An 8,566-nucleotide genomic window follows, 5' to 3' on the forward strand; every position below is an offset into this window, starting at 1 on the left:
CATTGGATATTGCACAACAATCAGATCTTAGATCTCCTTTGAAAAATAGCACAAAGAACACAGTTGGAAAGGTGTACTATTGGAGAGAGGTCCCTAGTTCTACCTAAGCATCAGTCTTAGGTGTGTTATTTGGGACTTATATAGTGACAAAGCAGATGCATTCTTCACTGGCTGTTACAAAGTAAGTGGGTTACTGCATTTGGTTTTATTTCAAATGAAAATAATCAGTTATTTTTCAAACACTACCAACAAATTAGGGTTATTTGCTTTCTAATGCCTATAATTTACATTTTTTTCATTTTCCATTTTTCCAATATCCACGCATGCATACTTTTTGTGCTTTTATGTGTTTGATTTATATTCATCTTGAGCATTTTGTCAAGTAATTCAGATGTTTCTCTTGTTTACTTTTTAATAGTTTACCTTATGAAATTAAAACATTTTCCTTATGTTCATTCTTCCTTTCCTTAATAGAGAAACGGGTGCCTGGGTGGCTCAGTAGGTTAAGCATCTGCCCAGGGTTCTGGGATTGAGCCCAGTGTTGGGCTCCCTGCTCAGCTGGTAGTCTGCTTCTCCCCCTTCCCATTTGGGTGCTTTCTCCCTCTCTCTCAAATAAATAAATAAAATCTTGAAAAAAAATAGAGAAACAAATACTGCTCTAGGTTTAGTGTATTATCTGGTCAATGTAATAATTGGTATGCAATACTAGATATGGAATAATGAAGTTGCATTACAAAATTAATTCAGATTTTTTTTTCTTCCCCATCTATGGATTGTACTGACATAAAGCCCAGTTATTTGGGTTGAGGATGTGATGACTGGGAAATTGGGGATTTTTCCCCCTAAAGAAACATTAAAAAAAACCCAAAACAGTAAAATGTCTAAACATTTGGAAGATAGAAATGTTAAGTTTAGGGTTTGTTAAATCAACATAGAATTAGCTATGTATTTTTAAAAGTTAAGGATAACAAAGTTCAAACCAGGATATAAAAATTTCAAACCAGAATATGTAACTTCCAAACCAGTGGAGGAAAAGAAGCAATAAAAGCAATCTGATGAAAGGGAAGGCAACAAAGATGAAAAAGGCAGCAAAGGGGGAAAGTACGGTAAATAAGAGACAAAAGAAAAAATAACGGATCAGTACTTTTTCATGTATTTTATGAAAATTAAGAATACTTAATGGTCTGTTGTAATGAACAAAATCATATGTAGTATTTTGAACCTTCTGTAAATTTGTCTTAAGACTTCATAAAAATCTTTTCATGTATCCATGCTTTACTGAGTATAGTCAGACTCCTCAATCTTTTTCATAGTTGATTGTGAAGAAGACATTAATTTCAAAAGTGAAAAAAAAAAAATTTCAAAAGTGTTTTTTTTTTATTCAAAGTAAAAGAGACACAAATAGGAAAACTCAAAGGTAAATTTGATAGAGATTCATAAAAAAATCCATTTTTACAAATTTCATAAATTCCTAAATTCTTAAAACTGTTTCTTCAGGATTGATGCTAGCAGCTTTCAAAAAGCTTTTTGGTATAAAGATTTCCACTGTAATACATAAACTAGAAAATTCAAGATAAATTCCTATTACATTTGATAAAACCCTCCAAAGTTCTTTTGCAAAAATGAGCACAAATGGCTGAATGATGGTGCACACTGACATTATTTGATCCATTGGTTTCAAACTAATGTCCAGTTACAGATCAAGGTGTTTGGATATTGGTGTTTTAATTTTTCCTGGCCATGTAAGTAAAACATCTGTTACGTTATGAGTGTTCTTTGAAATTTGATTCTTCAGTGTAAATTCTATTTTCTTCGATTTTGTTATTGCATATTTAATTGCCTTCTCTGCAGTTTCTATGTGCTGATCTAAAGCTTAGTGTCTTAATGTACATTGTTCAAGCCTGATTTAGACTACAGCTACTTTGAGTTTTGATTAACCTCATCTAAAACTTTACACCAAAAAAACCCCCCGAAATTTTGCCACTGATGTAATGATTTATTTTCTTGGTAGTCTTTTAGTTTTAAAACAAACAGCAGTTAAAGACAAATTTTATTCATAAAGATATTCAAATTTAGTGAAAGGTTCCATTTAGGCACTAAAATGTGCACTTGGGAAAATTACACTTAAAAGTTCATACTCTGTTTTGCTGTTTTAACATTATCCACCAACGAAAACTCCCAAGTTTAGATTGAGAGAATTGTTTCTTCATCTTTGTGATTACTAGCCTAGTGTGGTTTACTTGAACCTACTGTTTAAAGAGCAGGATATTTAGTACCAGGGATATTGAAGAAACAAGCTCTCCCCACTCCACCAAGGGAGCTGAAATGATTCAAAATGTGTTACTAAGTTACCCTCCAAATTGAAGGGTGTCTCTGTATATTGGGACTGGACTCTAACTGGGAGTTCTCTGAATTAAGTTCTATACAGAATGCAATGTTTATTAAAGGATAAGTAATAAAAATGTACTAAACATATTAAAACTTAGCAGTAGCCATAGCTATTGTATAGATTTTTATTTTTTTTCTTTCATGTTTTTAGGGGTTAGACCAATGAAAGTCTTGTTTTTAAGTTTGAAGTATTTTGTCACTGACATTATTTGTAATTGCTGGCATAGAGTGATACAACTGCTCTGTCCTTGTTACACCATTGTTTGGAAACTAAACTGTAAGGTTTGATTTACTCATGAATTAAATAAATTTCAGTGAAGATTATAAAATATTTAGTACTGAACAGTAAAAGTGCTATGTATCAAAAGTTGTGGTATGGGAAAAAGGGTTACTAGAGGGATATGTGTTATTTTAAATGCAGCCGGAGAAAAAGGATTAGAAATAAACTTTGCATTCAAGTCAAGAAAAAAAAATCTAAAGAAAGGAAATAATAAAATCAGATTTTTGAAAAAAGATTTTATTTATTCATGAGAGATACACAGAGAGAGGCAGAGTCACAGGCAGAGGGAGAAGCAGGCTCCATGCAGGGAGCATGTTGTGGGACATGATCCTGGGACCCTGGGACATGATCCTGGGACCCTGGGACATGATCCTGGGACCCCGGGATCATGCCCTGAGCCAAAGGCAGACGCCCAACCACTGACCCACCCAGGCATCCCTAAAATAAGATTTTTAATGAGAAAATAAGAATCAATGGAGATGTTCCATAAAACAAAAAAGAACTTGAAAGTCTTAAAGCCATTTTTAAAGCTAAGAAGGAAATTGATTATCAGCTTATCTTCTGAATAGTAAAATGGTGTTTTTTCAAATGGAAGTCTTAAATGAGTAATTTAAAATTTTTGTTCAGGTCAATTAAGAAGCATAATTGTTTAATGATCAACCATCTAAAATTTTTCCTCCAATGAATTTCAGAGATTAGATGTTATACATTTACCACTGAAGAGTGTAGAAGTAGTTTTAAACTTAAGAATCTGTGTAATTTTGAAGTCCAAAGAGTCCATTGAGGTCAAGCCCTATCTGTCCAATTCAGGAATTCCTTGTCAGTATCTCAGATGTTGGTCATCTGACTTCTGTATACAGAGCACTTTCAGTGACAAAACAAGATAGCTGTAAATTATTGAATGCGACAGATGACGACACTTCTAGAGAAAAGATAGTGAATTGGGAAGGAATTACAATGCCACCTACCAAATAAGTCTTGACCAGAATTTGATGGAGAAAATTTAAATCTGTTTTACACAACACTTTCTGAGGGACCATAATCATTGACCTACAAAGCCATCTGGTACTCGGATATTGTCATTAAAAGAGAGCAGGGCAGCCCATAATGCAGGTGTTTGCCAATTTAGAAAAACGTTTCTAAGCAGGACATCATGCACCCACTTTTCTAACAGAGCACTGTGTATTTTCCAACTGCAATAACCAGAGTATTTATGTAGAGTAAAGTGCATCGCAGAGCCAAGTGGTGTGAATCTATTTCCTATGAGAAATGTGGCTTGCTCTGCTGGAGAAAATGCTGTTTTCTGATCTGTGTCATGATCTTGCTCAGCTGCTCTAACAGGGTGAAGCAGCCACAGAATGATCTGTAGGTATGTGTTTAACCTGTTCTGGGGACTGCACTATTTGTTTTGGCAAAGTAGGGAGATCCATAAAATCAACAATTTTTGTAGGGGTTAGAGATTTCTCTAAGAGAAACAAATCTGGAGATTACCTTAGAGTTACAGTAAGGATATCATTTTGAAGTGATAAGTATACTGATTAAAGAGCCTCCAAAACTGAAGGATCACATCTCACTTTAATGTGTTAGAGCAGATAGTTCCTGTCTTCAAGGCAATTTAAAAATAACTTAATCTGCAAAGGTTTAAAAATTAATCTTCATAAAATCCTTGTGAGATGCTGATAGGTCAAATATTTTGTATGTTTGAAAACACAGGTGAAGAAGTAAAATTCAACAGAGATGAATCATAGAGCAGTACTTCTCAAACTTGAACATGCATAGGAATCACCTACAGATAATCATTAAATGCAGATGTTGAAGTAAGTCTGAAACAGTCTGATATTTTGCATTTCTGGACCACAATTTTAATAGCAAATTCTGCTAAAAGCAACATTTTCACTATGTGTTGGGACTTCCACACAAAGAAGTCCAACAGTCAGTTGGAAATGTGCAATCTGGAATCAGGAGTCTCAGGTTTGTAAGTAAATAAAAATTAAAAAAAAAAATTAAAAAAAAATGCTTCTCCCTCTGCCTGTGTCTCTGCCTCTCTCTCTCTCTCTGTGACTATCATAAGTAAATAAAAATTAAAAAAAAAAAATTTTAAAAAGGAGTCTCAGGTTTGGGAACAATAAGCCTAGAATTGATAGCTAAATCTATGAGATTAGATGAAGTTGCTTTTATTAATTATTTACTAAGTGCTAACAAGACATGTAGGAAGCACAGACGGTCTTCCTCTGTTGAGCACGGATTAGGCCATCATGTATGGTTTCTTGTGTTTAATTCTAAACTTCTATTTTTAATGAGAACATTAAGCCAACTGATTTATCAAATATATCTTTTTCAGCAAGGAACTATTTCTATTAAAAAGGCTATCAAGTTATTGAAATATTAATAGTGGTACAATATCATGTGACAAAAGAGAATGTTTTCATTGAATCTTAGGTTTTCATAATACTCAGAATTAGGTTTTGTATTTTAATAGGGGTTTAAAAAAATAAGATCCTAACTAATAAACTATGAAATGGCTTAATTAACAACTGCCTTTAATTATTTTAAGAAGACATGTCCCATTTTTTTAAGACCATGAAATAGGTTGCCAAGGCATGTTTTTTTTTTTTTTTTTTTTTTAAGATTTTATTTATTCATGAGAGACAGAGAGAGAGAGAGAGAGGAGGCAGAGACACAGGCAGAGGGTGAAGCAGGCTCCATGCAGGGAGCTTGACGTGGGACTTGATCCCTGGTGTCCAGGATCACACTCCGGGCTGAAGGTGGCACCAAACCGCTGGCCTATCGGGGCTGCCCGCCAAGGCATGTTGTTAAATATTCTTAATTAGGTATGTTTATTAGCTGCTTAGGTAAGCATTATGGACTGGGGTAGACATGGATCTTCCTGGGGTTAGAAAAATAAATTTGACAGTCTGAGCAGACTTTAGACCAACAGACTTCCGATTTGTGTGTGTTGTGCCTTCTCATCTGCTTATATATTTACAGTGAAATTTTTCAATTGTTTACTTATTGAGTTTCATATACACTTTTGACATGGCATGTTGTAAATGACTTTAATGATTACCTTCCATTTGGAGTCTAAAGTCCAGCATGGTTTCAGGGAACTAATGTTTTATTATTGCAGATTCTCTGGCAGGAACATTCACGGTGCCCACTGTGCTTACTCAGCTTATACCGGTGACAGCTACATCTGCTTCTCCATCTGCACCTTGCAGTTTGAAGTCGATATCATTAGCTGTCTGTAAAACTGAAGAATCTGGCTGTATCTAAAGAAGGAGGACTAACTGGGTTGAAAAAAATCTCCACCTTTCTGCAGGACCTGCCACAAAATAATAGTTCTGTGGAATGATGTGGGGATTTCTTATGATTAAGTAGATTTTGAAGCTATGATTTTCCAACAGATACATTTAAACATGCCCAAAGAATACTTTTATTAAGGATATAATCACAAAATGTGTTTAATAATGATGTAGCTGTGATATGTGTCATATAAGGCTCTGTTTTTGTCATAGGTAAAACTCATTTATAAATAAAACCTAACATTACCACTACAGAGGAAGAAAACCAAATTCTTACCGTAGTATATGAGACCTGTCAATCATTGCACCTGCTACATTCAGGATGTCCTCCTGCTCGCCACCCTCTGCTGAGCTAAGCAGCCAGCCCCAGTCTCTTTCCTAAGCAAAGAGATTGGGATCACATTTTCTAAAGGCACTTAATCCACAGACTGGCTGGTGAGCTACAAAATAAGTTGGCATGAAAAACTTACCCTTGTAAGGATAATGGTAACTAACGAGACCAATTATCCTCTCGTCCTTTAAAAGTTGAATAGGATAATCCAAAGAGCAGCAGCCATTCTGTAAACAGTCGAAAAATGACAGAGAAGAAACAAGAAGTGGAAGAGGCATATTGATGGTGGAACATTAGGGCAAAGATTCATGAACTCTGGCTGGGAAATGATTCCTATATTGCCTTGAATTTTGTAAAATAGCTATTTCTGGAATCCTTTCACTCTGATTCCCAAATGTGCCCTTACAACACCTCTCAAGAAGAATTAAACTTATTGGTGAAACAAAGATCACAGTGACCATGATGATTTATCTTTTGACCTGATATTGCAAAGAATAGGGATTCAGTACTCACAAAACTAATCAGATGAAGCAAAAGCATGGCACATTGGGACCTAGTCCCAGAAGATGCAGTATTTTATCTGTCCATCTGGTTTAGGTGTCTTTCTAACAGTATCCATCAGGATTACTAATTTACAGCTTTCTGAAGACAACAAAAGCCTTAATGGCAGTTACTTATGATTCACTCCACATCTTTGTAAATAGTATATTGAGTGAGTAGGATTGTGAGCCATAATTATGAAAGCTATTGTATTTTGTCTCTGTCCCTTGAAACTTGTTCCATGTGTGTACTTTCCCACCCCTCAGCCACTTGATGGAGACGGTAGCAGGCTGATCATTTTTGGGTGACTCTTACCAAATTGACTTGAAGATCACTCCAAATCACGGACATAGTGCCACTGTGCTAGGTGGGAAATATGCAACACCTCATTTATATTTCTGCCTGATGGCCTAGCTTAGAGCTCACTTTGGAACCTGCTATCTATGTTATCTTGACATCTTAGTCCAAGCCACTTGTTGCACATTTATCCATAGGAAGAGTATGAATGGTATACACACAGACAATCCCATTGTCAGTCTCCAATTCTCTCACAGATACTTCTTAATCAACATATCTTGGGAAAAGTGCTGTTTTCTGACATTCTTTGCTCAGACTTTTTCTGGGGTCCCACCCACTCAAATCCTTCTCCACAGTCTGTTTGTGATGTATAGTTCATATTGTAGGACCTTTATTCCTTGTTTACAAGATTTGCTTATAAACTGTTTGAAGTAAACCTTAAGAACTGAATCTTCATCAATCAATTCTAATAAAAAGCTATGCTTGCCTCTAAAACACTGGACAAGGCCATTTGTCTGCTTTTCTTATTAATGAGAATGGTGGTGACACGATGCAGCAGCTTTCTGCAGAACGTTGTGTGGTTATGTTCTTCTCTGCTGCTGGGTCAGTTCTGCTCAGTGGGCATTCTCTGTGGGCTATAGGCATGGGAAGTGTGTTTGGTGATGAGAGACCTTTCCTGCCTGGAGTCAGGGCTAAACATGGACACTCCTTTTCACAACTTGATGACACCTTGTGTAGTACCAGTAAGTGTTTCTTTGTAGTTGTAGCTAAAAAATAGCTCAGCGATATTACTATTCAATCACTTTTATGCAATAGTATGTAGGTTATCTAAGTGTTCAGAGACTAGAGATAAAAATGATTTATAGAGCAGTGCTTTGTGCTAAAAATATCGGTTGCTGATGGTTCTAGAAAGTTAGAAATAGAACTCACCTACCAGTCACATATCTGCAGGGAGGGAGGCATATTTAATCATTTATCCTATCAGTGAAAGATTTGCTGTGTGTTAGATGACTCACACAACTGAGTGTATTTATCATTATTTCTGAATCTTATGATTTCACAAAATTAATAAACTTCTATTTCTATCCAATTCTTTATTATTACATTTTAGAAGGATGTGAAACAAAACTTGCGAAGAGGCGGGCCGCCTGGGTGGTCAGTTGGTTTAGTGTCCACCTCTTGGTTTTGGCTCGGGTCATGATCTTGGGGTTCTCAGATCGAGCCCTGTGTTGGGCTCTGCCCTCAGTGGGAAGTCTACTTGTGAGAGTCTCTCTCTCCCTCTGCTCCTCCCCCTGTTTGTACTATCTCTTTCTCCATCTCTCTCTCAAATAAATAAATAAATAAATAAATAAATAAAAATAAATTCTTTAAAAAAACTTGTCAAGGGACAATTATCCTATAGTCTTTTTAAAAGATTTTATTTGTTTA

The sequence above is a fragment of the Vulpes lagopus genome, chromosome 6 (assembly GCF_018345385.1).
Source record: "Vulpes lagopus strain Blue_001 chromosome 6, ASM1834538v1, whole genome shotgun sequence".
NCBI lineage: Eukaryota > Metazoa > Chordata > Mammalia > Carnivora > Canidae > Vulpes > Vulpes lagopus.